This window comes from Lissotriton vulgaris, chromosome 3_1 (genome assembly GCF_964263255.1).
Source record: "Lissotriton vulgaris chromosome 3_1, aLisVul1.2, whole genome shotgun sequence".
NCBI lineage: Eukaryota > Metazoa > Chordata > Amphibia > Caudata > Salamandridae > Lissotriton > Lissotriton vulgaris.
Window position 1 is genome coordinate 713,641,353 of NC_141689.1, and position 16,316 is coordinate 713,657,668.

A 16,316-nucleotide genomic window follows, 5' to 3' on the forward strand; every position below is an offset into this window, starting at 1 on the left:
CACTAATCTTATACCTTGGTGGTTGAAGAACAAGGATAGAGGTCGCATTGATTTTGCTGAAGTTGATTTTACAGAAATTCGCAGGAAAGTTGATGCACATAAGGAGAAAATGAAGAATGATTTGTTAAAAAAGGGGACAAGAAGTTGTGTCTCTATTCAGATAGGTGATCTTGTGAGGTTAAAAAAGGGAAGTTTTGTACATAAGGGTTTGGCAAAATGGTCTGATCCAACTGAAGTAGTTGAGGTATTTAGGAATGCTGTGAGAGTGTTGGATGGAAGTGTTTGGCATTTTAGTAGAGTTTCAAAATGTAATAATGACAGACACGTTTCAGAGAATGATTAATCTAATTTGTTTTTGGATGTTACTACTGATGGGTTGCGGTTGCCTGAATCTACTGTAGTTTCAGGTAATTCCTACAGTTCTGCTTCACAAGAATTATTGAGGATTTTAAGGAATCGCAGGTTTCCAGATAGGTTCAGGGATTTTGTTCTTACTTAAAAAAAAAAGAAAAGGAGGGAGGTGTGTTGTATGTTATTGTTTGTAATGACGCGCGTGGCCACATGTGCATCATCTACAAACAATACTCTGTTATGTTGCGTTTTGAAAGTGTGGGTATCGCGTGCTGTTTCTCGCGTGCTGTGTGAATGTAAACTGAGAGTTCCGCGTGGGTGTTGGGATTTGAATGGAGAGCGGGGAAGTTATGTGTGGGGAATTGACCGTTTCACGGCATTCAGTTACTGGCCGTGCTTGTGAAGACTTGCTAAATAAAAGTCATGACTTCCTTATCTACTGGATTCTGTTATCTTTCTTTCCTGGATGGATTACTACTTTTATAACAAACCCCCCACTCCCATTGTCTTCTCATCGGGATTGGTCCTAATACTATCATTGCTCCCACATACTCGTAGGTCGTAGCATGAGCCATTCTGCAGCAGAACAGGAAAAACCCAATGTTGAAGCATGACACAAAGGGATAACCCTGTGGGTGAGGATTATTTAAAGACATTTCTGTACCTTCCAAAAACATCTGTAGGGCAAGAAGAAAGGACATAAGTTTCCGATTGACAGAGTGACTTTCTTTGGTTTTTGGGCACAAATACTTTACACATTGCCTTTAAGTTAAGCCTTAGTACTCTGTGCCAAGCTACCAAACTGTTGAGAACAGGTTAATTTGGGTTTTGCTTGTGCCTCACCCTGACAAGTATTGTGGTTGCTGCTTCAGTGGGGTTTTACCCCCCTGAACCAGTAACCTAATTTCGTTCAGAGACCATTGTCAGCATGAAGGAGAGATGTGTGGGGGCTGGTACATAAGCAAGGTGCCTTACCAAGAATGCAGGATAGTAACTATTGAAGAGTAGCAGACCTGGAGGAATACTTGAGAAGCAACTCTTTCATGGAGAAGTACCCCAGGTGGTCCTTACAAATGGATGTGGATTCTAAAGGGTAATGTGAGCGGTGATCACTGAACATTACACTCCATTGGTACTGTAGGATACACATGTGGAGGAAAGGGGATTCATACCCATGCGCAGGCCCAATGAACCATTTCTAGCTAAGCAGACCTGTGCTTAGTGCCTAGGGGCCCACGATAAGTCAATGTGTACATCAGCATACTGGGAAGGGCCACTCTATCTAGCAGATTCTCAGAAACCATGTGATTAGCTTGGCGTAGATATGAAGAAAGTATTTAGGGGAAGATCTTATCTTCTGAAGGGAAGGTAGTTGAACAGAAACAGGACGGTTGCAAAGTCTATAACCATTTCCAGGAGAGGAAGGACCCAGCCTTGTGAGGTAAATTTTGTATAACCAGCACGCTTTGATGGTCCTCACATTGAGAAGGACCTTCAGAAAGAAGAAAAAGGGGTGAATGCTTAGGCTCCTAGCTCTGCTCAGTTCAAGAAAAGATGTCCATATTCAAGCGTAATATTCCAAAATTCTGCTTCCAGGGATCCAAGAGCGAATTCGCATCATGGAACACATCAGGATTTAGTTGCCTAAACCCTTCAGATATTTGGAGTACCAATTCACCATCGAAATGGCAAAGCATGGGTGATAATTGCTGCTGATGGTTCATTTATAGAACAGGCATGAAGATGACTTGCACCTTCTAATCTTGCTTCATATTTGAACCAGTGCACTCGACGCAATCAGTAAATATTTGTGCAACAAAGTTGCACTAAAGCCGGTGTCAACTATGTAATCTGGCCAGTTTAGTTAAGGTTGAGCGGTACCTTCACATTTGTTTTTACACACTTCTGTAGTGATAATCCTAAAATTATCTTAACTAGTGCAACTGAGAAAAAGGGGGCATATTACCAAGGGGGGCGATAGGCAATTATCGCTGATTTAGCGGCTGTTTTCGGCCGCTAAGCGGCAATAATTCCATCGCCCTATTAGCAAGCTGTCGCTAACTGATGTTAGCGACAGCTTTTAGGCGATAGCGAGCGGTTTGGGGCCCGCTTTGCATATCAGCGATGTTTATCGCTAATGACATGCAAAGTGGGCGTACCCAACCAGTTAGCGACTAAAAGCAGTCGTTAATGTCGCTATCGCCTATTAGCAATGCAGGCGAGGCTTTGGAAATATTTGCGCTAAGCGTGAATATCTCCAAATGCTAACACCTGCCCAGACCAGTTCTTAGCCATGTTATCCAATGGGAGGTGGATAACATGGCTAAGAGCATTTCGTCGCTAATGCGTGATTATCGCTGTATTCTCAGCGATATTCACGCTTTTCGCCGCTATCACTGGATATTTTAGCACAATGGAGAAAAACGTTGCTAATAGCATGTTTTCTCCGCTAACATATCCAGCGATAGGCAGCGGTAAAAAAATCATCGCTAAGCCTATTTAGCGATAAATATCTCTACTTGTTGGTAATATGCCCCAGCATTTTTCTCTCTAGAATGGCGTTGTTTTCACACTTGCATGCAGACTTACATCTTTATATTGGCCCTGCTTCTGTGGTGGTTGCATTCTCATGCACATGTCTAATAAACATCATTCAGACTCTACGGCTTTCAATAAACTCTCTATATGTTTTCGCTGTCACACAAAGCATACATTTGTGTCTATTCTAACCTTAACTCAGAATGACAGTTATGTACAAATTGCACTCCATCGTCATTTGCATAGTCAGTCATCATAAGGTGGTAATTGCTCGGACAAGCTTGTGAGCAAGAGGCAGTAACATGCACAAAATAGCCTCAATGACAGTGTCTCCATGTATTACCATACAGTGTAAATAATGTGCAAACGCACATACCCTGGTTCTAAAGGCCCTTTAGGTGTGCCACAAGATGACAGAACCATCATTCAGTGAAAGAGGACAGTTGCATGTGTTTCAGTGCAAACTGGCGTTATCATTTAAAAACGTTGTCATATTGTTTCATTCTAGAGGGACACTTCACTTCAGGTAATTATGAACAGTTTCAAGTCCAGAACCTCTTCCCTACATAATATTGATTTCAGGTGTATTACTCTAATTAGTTCAATGGAAGCAAAGTAAAAATTCAGCACCCAGAGTGCATTTGGTTTTCACACAAACATCTGAGAATGTAAATAGTGTCTGTAATAACGTGGAGGGAAATGGTCACTGTAGTCAATTCCCCAACTCCACAGTTACAAACAGTTACCATGCAGATATCAATGGGAACAATCAAATCTATTAAAAAACATACTATTCACGACAGTTCCTAATGTTTATTACAATCAAATCAATGCAATTTAACATACAAATTTTACAACACAGGATAGAATAATGAATGCCCTAAAATGACTGGGGTATATTTTCAACTAAAACTCATTTTATTCAAAGACATTCATAGCCATTAAAATATTCACATCTACAAACATAGTTGTACGTGGTTTAACATGAAATATGTTTTATTTTCACAGTTAATTGAAAATGCACCTTTGAAAGCAACAAATTAGTCGCATTTGGTATTGCAAAACCCGTTCATATTAGTTATTGAAGGTGCTAAATGGGAACTGTGAGTCAGGAGCGTGTCAGGGGAGAGAGAAGAATGTCAGTGGGTAGGAGAACCTGGAGATATGCAGGAGGGAGGCAGCCACACGACACTCAATTTACTGCATCTAGTCCAGGGGTCCCCAACTGTTTCTATGCCCTGCACCCCCAGAAAATGTTGATTAATGTGCCCACCTCCTACAGAAGTATCACTGGATTCCTATTATACATACAATACACCCTTTCCCTCTTTGTCGTATCTCCTGAAATGCCACCCCGCACCCCCAGGTTAGGAACCCTGGTCTAGCCTCTCATCCTTCAATTATACCACCTCTCTCATAATGCGACTGAGGAGGAAAATAAATCAAACCTTTCACATTATCACCTTGATAACCGGCACGCTGAGAAGTACCCCTATTAGAAGTAGATTGTTAACTACATTGAGGAGGTAAGCTGCCTGCCTTCAACACTAACTTACTAACTTTCTCATTGGGCAGAATTGCCAAAATACAGGTGCTCATCTAAGAGTGGGAATTTGATACTTAAAGTACCTTTTTGTGGCCCACATATTCCAGTTTAAAGTTATGATCTGTGGACGGGTAGCAGGTACAACCTCCTTAATTCACAATGGCCTGTAAGCCCTCCATCCACAGCCCTGCTATTCAGTTCCACCATTAGCAATGAGGGTGGATGGAAGGTGGGCTACTGCGGGGAATGAGATTTTGATGCCCTTTTTGATCACTTAGATATTAATCTCATTCATCAATTTGGATCGGTTATTTTCTGTCATTGAGTAAAAGACAAACCCCACATAGGTTAGATAACCCCCATAAACTGACGCAACTCAAGAACCACTTACGACTGATAAAGTTTAAAAGATTTAATATAAAATCAAGAAAAGTTGCAAACACAATCCTCTCAGGATAAGATTCAATAAGTATACAGGAACTAGAAGGAACATAAATTCCCTAAAGAACCTCAGTCTACAAACGAATACAATCAAAGTCAGTTCCAGAATCAACAGATTAAAAAGCATAGATATAATGTGGTTCTGTTGCGTCATCTAAAAAGAAAAGAATACAAGTTAAATCTGTCCCTACTCTATGCTAGGTGACATCCCTACTTCGCAAGTTTCTAGTACCCTAAAAAGGTGTCAGCAGTTTGACTTCCTAAGAAGTTCAAACTCTCTTAGCCTCTAAAGGTAACTTATGTCGAAAACAGTACCCTCTCTGCCTACCCATCCGCTCTCTAAGGGTCCTCGGCCTACTGCTCTCTTGCGCTCTGATCTCTCTCAGCGCTTGCTCCTAACTTGCTTGCCATCTGCTCTGAGCTTGTGCTGCTTTTCCTCCCCAGGGTGCTGTCCCTAAATACACAATCACCGTATGGATGAAACGCCCCTTGACCCCCACCACATACTCATACGTATGATGTCATTTTCTAGGTCTTTCCATAGCTTCGTCTCTTCGCGTCGTCCGTTAAGTTGACCCTTCTCCTTAGTCGCCATCTTCGTCTTCTTGCTGGTGACTTCATTGACATTCCATTTGACACTTTCGGAGCAAAGTCTATCACCTCATCAGAACTTCATTCTTTATGGCTGTATACGTAACCTCATTTGGTCCTGTGAATGGTCATTTCAAAACAAGACTCAAATTCCAAATGTCTCCTCTCACGTTTAGGCAATAAACTTCGTCCGGCATTGTCACCTTAAATCTAGCAAACTTAGACTCCTTGGCTCGCACATTCAGATCAGGGCTATTCACGACTCCTGTGAGCCCACTAAATTACATACAGCGGACTACACTCCTGCGAACCCTTGGTCAGTCAGGTTAAAATCACACATGACCCAACTCTTCTATCATTCCTACAACTTCTTCTACACAGTATAACCTTTAACACACATTTATATATAATCGCATTTAGCAAATCCTTTGCTTATAAGTGAATACATTTTACATAGAATATGAACCATATACATAGAACATAAAGTTGTATTCTCCTATTACATCGTTTGTATATGCTCTGCACATTTCTTCGCTTATATTTCTCGCCGCTTCTCCATTTAAAATTATACACGTACATGAATTCTACTTTGCACGTTCTTCTGTTCGTAAGCATTTCTACACATTTCTATATTAGCCCATTACGTATATGGCTTCTAAATCTTATGCATTTCTAAAGTGAATACAAATACATTTCCTATTATTCATGTTACATATGCTAACTTTATACTATAAGTGGTATTTCATGGTACAACTTCTACGTTTATACGATATGCTTATAATTATGGTCCGGATATACTTTTTATTCAAATTGCGCTCTCTCAGTTCCCCCCTTTGATGACCTCTAGTGGTCATCACTAAAATGCAATTTGAATAACACCTTTACACAGAACTAGTTACAAGATTCCCTCTTTTTATCGTTTCGAGAGCTCTTAAACTTTTATACTGTTGATCTTGTAAAGCAGCTAATCTCCTTTCTTGCTCTCTCATGGATCTTTGTAACCGGTTTGTCCTATACCATTTATACATTTTCACTAACCCTAACAATGTGATTATACAAATTAATACTATTAATACAGGTTTTAATATATACCATACAATGCTTTTACCTAGATTGGCAAACCAATCTCCAACCTTACCCATTCCATGACCTACTTTTTCCCAAATATTTACTTTTGTTAAATCTTCGGTTTCTTGATGTATCTCTGTAATGTTATGTATGACTTTTTCAAGTGGTTTTGAATTATCAGGAATATAAGTACAACATTCCTGAACCTTCAGAGCATTGCAGACTCCGCCCTCTTTTGCTAGCAGAACATCTAAAGCAAGTCGGTTCTGAAGAACCATTGCTCTAATCGACTGCATCTCTCCTTCTACTAGCATCAATGACCTTGCAGTACTTGCAGATAATCTATCTACAATTGTAGCTAGTCTCCTGATCTTAACATCGTTAAGTATTAAACCTAACATAGGAAACATTGCTCCAAATATGTCTCCAACTACTTCTGTATCTCCTACTTCTCTTTTCATTCTTATCGAAGCCCTTCCTTCTATGATCGCTAAATCCTTTGCATGATATATTTTGGGGAAGACAATTGCCAAGTAACACGAACCATACCAATTGTCAGGCAGTTTTACATAGGCATTTCTTCCACATACAAAATACACATTAGGAATAGCTTGCATCTCCTTCATAAAATCTTTCGTATAGTATTCCAACCTAAAAGCATGTTCGCAATTTACTTCACCTACAAATACATTCTCATAATATGTCTTGCTTCGAGTTAAACATAACTTTCCCTTCTGCGTTCTATCCAAAGCTATTGGACCATTGCTCCCTTTCTTCTTATGTGCCTTCTCTTCTTCGGTCCAATCAGTTTTCCACTGTCCTGACATTTTTAGAATCTTCTGCCTTCTGTATCTGTCATCTACTTGTCCTATGAATTTCTTCTCTATCTCTGACACTTTGCAAGTCAGATTATTTCTGCGTGCATATGATGTATCTAGCGTATCCCAAGGAAGAAAGAATTTGGCTAATCTATCCTCCTTTTTATAATAGTCCCACTTATTCATTTGTTTATAATTCGGGACTTCAGGCAGTACCGAATCATAATTTGAAAAGTAGTACTCGAACCCGTCTCTACCATAAAATATACTGAGCAATAAACTACATGTTATCCCATAAGTCAGTGGGAGATGATGATATCTGATGCCTTCATCTACAGAAGCCGGCAATTGCATACATACATAGCAATCTTTGGCCTCCATGGCATCGATATACTCATACAATAGTTTGGCATATGCATTTGACCTAAAGTTTCCCTGTGACTCGTCTACGTGTAACCTATGAGCTTCATTTGCCAGTAACGCCTTTTCACGAATTACATTGCTCTCCTCCTTCTTCCCAACAAGAGCAGGTTTCAAAGTCGTTACAGGCTTTACATCTGTTATTTCTTTATCACTTTCATGTCCTACTATGTATGATATGGTCACTACTGTAATTATGAGAAAAATTACTACTGCTATTAGTGTACCTATTATGCATTTGGCTTTTCGGTTTGGGTTGCCGTTCTCCATGTTATCAAACAGCGTAGCTCCTTCTTTTTCGAAGAAAAGTTTTCTTTGCAAGTCTTTATTTGCTTTATTTGCTTTCGCAGTCTGTAAAGTGCTCTTTATCAACAAAAGTCTCTTTTTCGCAACAATGTCTCTTTATCTTTAGTAACAGACAACCCTAACCCTTCTCCGTCCTCTAAATGTAATCCCTAATTTTATTCTTCTTTCCACTCGGCGCTAGGTTATCTTCTTCTTTATAGCTTAAACACAAAAGTCTTTATGCATCTACAATTATTCTCGTACCTGCAGCTTTAATAACAAGTTCCAATAGTTCAAAACGAATGACTTTTTCTTCTTGTTCTGGAATTTGATGACCAAAAGTCGGAAACTGTAATCGATTTAGCACTAGGTCTTTGATCCGACTTAGGTAAGGGGGTATGGGAAGTGTGAAAGTCAGTAACCCCTCAGTCTCGAGTCCAGGCGTCAACATCCATATCTCCACTGCCACAAATGGATCAAGATCGATTACTTTCACTTCTCTCACTCTCCCAGATTTCTGTCCCCAAGACATCTGCTAGATAAGTCCACTCTGGGGTGGCGTACCTTCGACAGGGCACACGTACCCTTCTTGATCTTCTTGGACTCTCGGAACCTGAATCTGTAGTTTCTTCTTCTTGATCTGGCTCTTCAGCGATCGGGACAAGGGTACTTTCTTGTGGTGCTTTTAAGCTTGGCCTTCTCCTTCTTTCTGGCCAACTAGCTTCGTCACTCCTTGTCCTCCTACTCCTTGTTCTTGGACTCGTTTCTTGATTACTTATAGCTTGATCGGTGTCTGACTCGAATTCCCAGCTACTTTCCTCTTCTGAGACAGCTTCGATCTCACTGGTGTCCTGACCATCGTCGACCTGTTCCGACACAGGCTCAGCCTCTTCAATCACCTCTACAGCTTGGCTTTCCCCCTCTGTGGCTTCTCCATTTTCCGCTGGATTCTCATTCGAGAGAGGAGCTGTTTCTTCTAGAGGTGTTGGCACTCTTCGGGTGTGTGAGGCGTGTATCCAGTTGGGCAGGCCTCCACACTTTACTGCAGTGTTCGTAACAAGTATGACTTGAAATGGTCCTCGCCAGCGCACGTCTAGACAGTTTTTCCTTACGTGCTTCTTCACCAGGACCCAGTCTCCTGGACACAGGTCATAGCACAAGTCTTGTGCTGATGGAACCTCTGCAGCCTGGACCTGAAGGGACACAGAATTAATGGCATCAGATAGTCCCTTGCAGTAGTCCAAGATCAAATCGTCTGTGATGTTCAACAACGCTGCAGTCGGAACCGATGGCAATCTCATAGCTCTCCCCATTAGCACCTCTTGTGGAGAGAGACCTGTTTTTCTATCTGGTGTGCTACGTATGCTCATAAGAACCAAAGGAAGTGCGTCTGGCCAACTCAGGGACGTCGATGAACAAACTTTGGCAAGTCTGGACTTGATTGTACTGTTGATTTGTTCTACAATCCCTGAAGCTTCTGGTCGATAACTGCAATGGAGCTTCTGATCGATACTCAAAGCTGAACATAGCATCTTCACTATTTCGCTGTTGAAATGAGTTCCTCTGTCCGATTCCAAAGAGGATGGCACCCCAAACCTCGGTATTAACTCTCTAAGCAACAGCTTTGCTACTGTGAGTGTTTCGCACCTACGTGTAGGATAAGCTTCGACCCATCTAGAAAATATACAGACAATCACTAAAACGTATCTGAGTCGATTGCACTTGGGCATTTCAATAAAATCAAGCTGCATTCTGTTGAAAGGCCCCCCAGACCTCCCTATGTGACTCAACGTGACTGGTGTTTTCTTTCCTACGTTTAGTTGCTGACAGATCGCACAACGCTGACATACTGCTTCTGCCGCTACTCTAAATTTCGGATTAAACCATGTTTGTCTGAATACTCTCACCATAGCATCTCTACCTATGTGTGCTGATCCATGCAATTTCCTTGCCATTGGACTAACAAGTTCATTTGGTAAAACTGCTCTCCCATCTGCAGAAATCCAAAAGTTCATTTCACTTTTTGTACACCCAGCTGTTTCCCAGCCCTTTTTCTCATCATCTGGTGCATTTTCCTGAACACATTTCAGTTCATCCCACGTATCTACAGTGTTTAACAACATTGTTAAATCAGTTCTTTCCTGTATTCCCCCCACTTTTACATTGGTGTGAGAATATCCCTGTTCTGCACAGTAACGCGCTACTTCATCAGCATAACGATTGCCTTGCGACACAAAATCTACGTTTTTCGTGTGCGCGGCACATTTGACAACTGCGATAGCTGATGGTCCTTGCAATGCTTCTAACAGTAGTCTCACGAATTCTCCATTCCTAATGGGAGAACCCGAGGAGGTCATATAACCTCTTTGAGACCATAACTGCCCGTAATCGTGAACTACCCCGAAACCATACTGGCTATCGGTGTATATAGTGACTCGAATTTTGTTACCTGCTAAACAGGCACGCGTCAAAGCAATAATTTCAGCTACCTGAGCGGAATGTACTCCTTCCAGGCAGGCGGCTTCCACAACTCTTGTAATTGTACAAACTGCATATGCTGCTCTCAGCTGACCAATATCGTCTCTTACGCATGAACCATCAACAAAGAAAATTTCATCGGGGTCAGTCAATGGCTCATCTACGATATCTGGTCTCGGTTTGGTGCATAGTTCAGTCACATCAAGGCAGTCATGATCTGTACAAATTTCATCATCAACATCAATTGGAAGTGGCATCAACGTAGCAGGATTTAAGACGGAGCATCTCTTTAGGGTCACATTCTCGGCAGCCAATATGACTTGCTCGTAGCGTGTGAGCCTGCTATTCGTCAGATGCTGAGTCTTAGTCCTGGTCATTAACAATTCCACTGAATGCGGCACGTACACCACTAACTGATGTCCCATTACCACACTCTCACATCGTTCAATGCTGACACCCGTTGCAGCTACGGATTTGAGACATCCGGGCAACGCTGCGGCTACTGGATCTAATGTAGCCGAAAAATACGCAACTGGCCTACGCGCATCTCCGTGTATCTGGGCCAAAACTGCTAAAGCGCAACCCTCTCTCTCGCAGCAGTAAAGCAAGAATGTTTTTGTGTAATCAGGCATTCCTAAAGCCGGGGCACGACACAAGTCCTCCCTCAGCTGCAAAAACGCCATCAAACAATCTTTGTCCCATGGTACCGGATCACTCACTCCTTTGTGCGTCAGTTGTAATAACGGTTTTGCCTTCAGTGAAAAGTTGGCTATCCACTGCCGACAATAACCGACCATGCCTAGAAACATCCTGACTTCTCTTTGTGTCTTAGGCGCGTTCATTTTCATGATCGCCTCTATTCTGTCTGGAGACACCTTCCGTTTTCCCTTTTCAATCCTGTGGCCCAAGTATTGCACTTCGGTAAGACAATATTGCAATTTACTTGGAGACACCTTGTGTCCGTTTTCGGCCAAGTGATTTAGTAAGGTAATGGTGTCTACCTTGCAAGCTTCCTCAGTTTCTGACGCAACTAGGAGGTCGTCTATGTACTGGACCAGAACTGAGTTCTTGGGCAGTATTAGACTTTCAAGATTTTTCTTCAACAGCTGGTTAAAAATCGATGGGCTTTCTGTATACCCCTGAGGGATACGACACCATGTTAAAACGCAATTTTCCAGCTTAAAAGCGAAAAGATACTGGCTATCTTCATCCAAAGGAATCGAGAAGAAAGCCTGGCACAAGTCTATCACGGTGAACCATTCAGCTTGGAACGGTATCTGAAACAATATCACTGATGGATTCGGTACCACTGGACAACATGAGACAACAATATTATTAATCTTTCGAAGGTCTTGCACTATTCTGTATTTTCCACTAGGCTTCTGCAAACCCATAATCGGGGAGTTACATGGACTACCCACGATCTCCTTCAGTATTCCCTGTTTAATCATGGATTCGATCACAGGCTTTATTCTTGCAATCGTCTCCGGTGTCAACTTATACTGTGGTGTTCTTGGATACTCGGCATTGGGTCTTACCATGATCTTTACTGGTTCTACCCCTTTGATCAGTCCTATTTCTTCTCCAGTAAAATCCCACACCTTAGCTGACACTTTCTCCCTCAAGTCCTGTGGAAGCTCCTCCACTGTTAAGGTAGGATATAGTTCCACGCATTCCTGCGAGTTTACACCCTTGAAATCGGCATCCTCATCGTTGGTCTGCACTTCTACTCCTTCAGGTGTGCAATGTATTGTGCAATTCAGTTTACACAACAGATCTCTTCCTAACAAACACACCGGGCTAGAATCACAGATCACAAACTGATGTTCGTCACTGTAATTCCCTATCTTCACTGACACTGGTTCTGTCAGAGGATTCGTCATTCTCCTATTTGCGACTCCTACTACCTGAATCGTCTCTCCCGACATTGGCAGACCTGGGACTACCGCTGATCTCAAAGTGGATCGAGTGGCCCCCGTATCCACCAAAAAGGTCGTAGGATATCCAGCTACTTCAGCTTCTACGTATGGTCCTCTCTGATCTACTTCCAGGGCTGCTCCTAGAGTACAGTCTTCTTCCCTATTTACTCGTTGCCCTGTAAGAGGATCAACGTAGTAGCATTCTTCTCCTCCTACGAACAATGGCTTTTGTCTATAGGTTTTCCCTCCATTTGCAATGCGAGGCGGTTGAGGAAACGGGGCTCGAGGAGTCTGAGTCCCCCCTTTGACAAACTTTCCCTTTGGGACTGCAGCTCCCTTAACCACGTTGTTCTGAACCTCATCCTCCTCCTGTTCTAATTCGCCCATCTCAACATTATAAGGACACTCGCGTCTCCAATGTCCCACCTCGTTACACTGATGACACCTCGTTGTCTTTTTCAGTGTCGCGATATCTATTCTCGGTCTCGGTCTTTCTTCCTCATCTCTGCTTTGATTATTCTGTTTCTTTCCTGGCGTTCCTGTTCCTTGTTGCCGCTGTCCACCCTTTCCAGCTGATTGCATCTGTACTAACATCAGCTTTTCCTTAAGTTTCTTTGCCTTCGAATCTATTTCGTCACTGCAGTACCTCGCATACCTCAGAATCTCATCTAAAGGTTTGTTCTGCCAACAGATCAAATGCTGTTGAATCATCAGGCTTATGTCTGGTCTCAATCCTAAGACAAACTTCGACACAAACTGTCCTATGTCTTTAGGATCCATTACGTCTAACCCACTGTACTGTTTGAATGCTTTCAGTAACCTCTCATAGAACTCGTGAACGGTCTCTTTGGGTTCCTGAGTTGTTCGATCTATCTTAACCCAGTCTATGTCTTGCACCGGCACTTTCTCTTTTAGCCATGCTATTACTCTCTCGTATTTTTCCGTGACTCTATCTGATGGACCGTTTGTCTGTGCATCCCTCGGAGGCTCACAAGTGGGCCATTCGATACTAAGTTTACATGCCGTCCACAAATCTCCGGGTACTACGATATCAAACAGAGTGTTCAAATCGATCCACAGTACCTTAGAGATCTTCAAATCTCTCTACCTGCTTATACCACTCCACGGGGTTCTCTCTTAACTTGGGGAAAGAATTGGTAAATGCCGCTAAATCCCCCCTACTCCAGGGCACATGGACGTAGTTTCCGTTCGCGATTTCTCGCAAAGGGAAAGCTTCCATTCGCATTAGCTCTCCATCCTGGGACTTCACAAGTGTACTCCTTCTGACGGCTCCCCTCTTAGACCATCTTTCCTCCCATCTATCCAGATCCCTCCATATTCTGTAACACATGATTAGTTCCCTTATGTGTACTCTTAGGCCAATCGTCCTACGCTCATCTAGATCCCGATCCGTGCAATTTAGTCTATGGTTGGGTTGTAAAGCTTTAGTTCGTGACATGTCTATCATATACCTATCGGCCAATTCAGATAATTTTTCATGAGCTGACCTTGCTTTCCGAGTAACATCCTTAGATAAAAACAGTATTTCATCTGGTTCGTACAGCTCTAACCTTTCTATTGCCACTGTGCCATCTATGATTTCATCCAAGTCTGATTTCAAGCTCATTACATCAATCCGCCTTGCTTTTATTTCAGCCTTCAGTACGTCAGTCCTAGGTTGTTCTCTTACATCTCTCTCTCCTCCACTACGCGCCCTACGTCTAAGTACAGGTGAGTTGTGAGGAGTTCTTCTTGTATCTCTTTGTTCCCACCTCTCTAGATCCCAAGCTTTTCCATCCTCCCTTGGGGTATGGTGGAACAACGCTCCATTTCTCATTACTACATTCTGTCTTTTCGGCTCGGTCTCTCTAGATACAATGTAGGATCCTCCGTTCTGTTCTGTATCACTGCACCTCTCTTGCTGTCTGGTGTCGCTCAATAAACGGTAAGGTCCTTCACGGCCCTCCATGTTCCCGCGATCTCGTTCGTGATCACCGGATGCATGGCGAGACGTTTCGCGACTCCCTATATTCTCATGACTTCGTCCATGATCACCGGATGCATGGCGAGACCCTTCGCGACTCTCCATGTTCCCGTGATTCCAATGTCGCACATTTTCGTCTGGGGCATGGTGAGTGCACCTGAAACTATCTCGATACTCCTGCGTCTTTCGTTCTCCCTCACTAAGGATGACGCGAGGCACTCCCCCACACCCTGCATTTTTGTTGTCGCACATTTGCCTATTGCCATTGGTAATATGGCAAGTATCTCTTCTGCTTCCTTGACTCCCTCTCTCCCACTCCGGGCTGCTTTCGACAGCTCCACAATGAGAGAGGATCTTATTATCCTGGTCACTCCATTCTGCTCCTGTTTCAAACCTTTTATTCTGAGTCTCTTCGGCAGCATCCCATTCTTTCAAATACTCCCTTAATTCCTTATAGGACTTCGGTTTCGGTCCCCTTAAATCCATCTGTCCTCTTTGACCCCCTTGTTCTATCCAGGGACCCGTTGCTGAATCTAATGGGGTGCTCCGACTCTTTGGTGCTAGCAACTGCCTTTGGGAATTGATCGTATTATTCCTACTCTCCATCTCTGCCCTTTCCCTGTCCCATCGTGCCTGTTCCTCCTGCTGGACCCCCTCTGGGTTGTAGATTGACACTATGGGGCCTATGGTAACAGGTACTTGTAAAGCATCTGGCATTTGATACGACCTTGCATGCTGTGTTTCTGGCACCTTCTGGACCACGAATCTTCCCACTACTCTCTGTTCGGGACTAGATTGAGTTACTTCCTCACCTTTCTTGGGATCCCACTCTGATGTGGGGAGCGATTTATATTCCCCCCACCTAGCTCCGTCCCCTTGCTGTAGTACGGGACTTTCGGCTTCACTGTTGTACGGAGGTGGTCTATCTGTTAATAGTCTCTCTATCAGATCCGCATCTGGCTCACTATCCTCATCCTCTTCCAGAGGTTTCTTTTCTCCCGTAGTCTCTAGCATTGTGAACAGTTTGTCTGCTTCTATCTTTTGCACTCTCCACTTTTTAGCTTCGTCATCCCATTTTGCATCCTGTACCGCTTTTACCGATCGTCTCACTCTTTCTTGGCGTCTCTTTAAGCTTTTTTCGTGTGCTGCTCTAAACCATGCACTAAGTGCTTCGAACTGTGTTGGCCTCGGTAGAGGTCTTGTTGCAAGCATTACTGCTTTCAGTTGGTTCAATACTTCTAGCTTAAACGTCCCGTATCTCGGGAATGTCAGTTCTTTATTCCCTTCTGTTAGCTTGTTCCACTCGGAGATCCATAATATTGAGTGTAAGCCTACATTCACTGCCATATGATAAGCTGGCGTGCCTTCTGGTGGAGCTTCTTCTACTGCATATAAGTTTCTTCTATCTCTCTTAAAGATCGCCCTTAAACGCTTAAAACACTTCATTTTCGATAATCTACGATTTTCCTTATTAATTCTCTCCTTTGTTTACGTCCCGATGACAAAACCACCAATCCCTGTGCGACTCTCGCTAATCAGCCTATCCCAGCGCGGTTCTATGCTAACCGGCCAATCTCAGCGCGGCTCTACGCTGACGTCACTCGTCCCCTCTGCAGCAGTTCCCCTCCTTTCTCAGCTTGCCTCACGGTCTTACATACGTCTCATTCATACGCCGAAAAAATGACTACTTCCGTCCAAGCGATCACTTTTCTCTGACTGTACGGCCACAGTCTAACTGTAATTGTCACCTCAACTGACGAGACGTCTTCCTCTCACTTCGGACGTTCGCCTTAACTGATAGGTTACTTACACACAGTAAACGTACGACCAGCGTGCGTTACTCATACACTCACTCAAACGCTCCCCCTATCATCGGT